Source organism: Lolium rigidum, chromosome 2 (assembly GCF_022539505.1).
Source record: "Lolium rigidum isolate FL_2022 chromosome 2, APGP_CSIRO_Lrig_0.1, whole genome shotgun sequence".
In the NCBI taxonomy this organism is placed as follows: domain Eukaryota; kingdom Viridiplantae; phylum Streptophyta; class Magnoliopsida; order Poales; family Poaceae; genus Lolium; species Lolium rigidum.
The window spans coordinates 177,605,865-177,608,014 of record NC_061509.1 but is presented as its reverse complement, the minus strand read 5'-3'; positions in this window follow the sequence as shown (position 1 = coordinate 177,608,014).

The following is a 2,150-nucleotide window of genomic DNA, read 5'->3' as shown; positions in this document are numbered from 1 at the left end:
TAACCCGGATCCATGGAGGCCCATGAGGAACCCGGATCCAAGACGACGTATATGGAAGGCGGATCCGTGACGTGCACGGCAAGATATTGTACCGTAGTTAGGCTATCCGTAATCCGGCTAGGACTCTCCATGTAAACCCTAGATCCGTGCGCCTTTATAAGCCGGATCCCGGGAGCCCTAGAGGCACAACCACAACTCATTGTAACAACGCGAAAGCGCCCGGACAATTCCGGACAAGCAGCAGTAGGCCCCGTCATCGTGCAGGTGTTCCGAAGCTGGGTAACTCGCGTACCACCGTCCCGTGTGCACTCCGCCCTATGGCCCCTACTTCTTCTCCCCCTCGTGAGGATCCCTCCTCCGAGGTACCGTCGATTAGGCAACGACAGGTACTAATCGAGCTTCCCAAGGAATCCCAAACTAAAATCATTCAAAGAAACACAACTGCTTGTGCTACTAAAAACGAACCATCTTACATACATTTAATAGGTCTTGCGGTCCAAATAGCTAACTGAATAATAATGAAAGACTAAAGAACAATGGGAGATGCTCATAACCGAAAGATTGAACAATCAAAGGCGAAAAATGAAGAAATTCAGATATATCTATTATATTGGGAACTAAATAATTCAACATGTTTGATAGGATTGAACACAAAAAACAGAACTATGAGATCGATCATAGAGAAGACCTGATCCAACGCAAGGATGCAATTTAAGAGTGAAAGATACAAAAGATATTGAAGAGTAATACTCTTGAACTCTAAGAGACTACAACAAGCTTATCAACTCAAAAGCTGAAAAAAACTGATGAACTGAACGACGAAGAATGAAAACGAGAGGAATGAAGAACTAAAAAAATGAGAAACTGAAAAAGACTGAACATTGAAGAAATTCAGAAAAAAAACTAGGAAGAGAGAATGAGAATTCAATAAGATAATAGATAGTTCAAAAAATGAAGAAATGATCAAAGAATATACATAAATAAATGACTAAATGAAACTGAAAAAATGAAGAAATGAAGAACTACGAAATGAAGAACTAAATTTAGAAATGCCTAGAAATGAGTGACTCGGAAAAGAAAGACTAAGCTGAATTCTAAAATGCTAAGAAATGAGTGACGAATAACTGGGAGACTTACACTAAGATGAGCTGAGAAACAAAGTGCATAGAAAAGAAGGATTAAGAAAGAAAAAAAAGTAGTCATATCAACTGAGGACTTGTTTGATTCATATATAGGAATGTTGGAGGAAAACCATAGAAATAGGAAATTTTCCTTTGGTGCCACTATTCATCCATTTGATTCAAAGGAATGGTGCGTAGGAACAGTGTAGGATTTTTTCCTTTGGTTTAGGTTTCATAGGGAAATCAAAGGAATTCCACAATCCAATCAAACCTCTTTTTTACGTTCCTACGCACAAAGAACGAGACAAATGTCATAAGTTGCATGATAATGATCTAATCTTACCTTTACATTTATTTTAATTATGGTTTTAAGGATTCTGTGTTTTTCCTATTCATGTGAATCAAACATCCAACTTCATAAATTCCTGTGCTTTCACAATCCTATTGGATTACACATGCATCCCTATCCTATTCCTGTATTTTTTCTATTCCTACGTTTGTGAAATCATACGAATCAAACATGCCCTGAATTAGTGATGAACTAAATTGAACTGACTAATTGACAAGCACTAGAGTAAACACTGAAACACAACTAATGGTCTGAAAAGCTAATGCAACTATCATGCTTGGAATTGAAGAAATCAATACACTGAAGACTAATAAAAGTAACTTAAAATAGGAAGGGCACATATAACTAATGAGAGGATGACATCAAGTGGCAGGTGATCGTCATCAAGGTTGAGAAGGGCAAGTTTAAGATGAGTGTATCAAGAATATCATGCTTGAAGCTTGTTGTCCAATTGGTGATAATGGATATTTGAAGATGTGCCATAATAAAGCTATCCCATAATGGTGTATGGGAGCAAATTACGAGTCTTCACGAAGCAACAATGATAAAGTGAACTGTTCCGTCTTGAATGAAGCATGAAGCATGCATCATCATCATCAAGGTCAAGCGGGATGCGTAAGGCAAAGGTATGGCCTTGCTACTTTTTTCTTTAACCGGTCTCAATATGGTTGTCGGGAGAC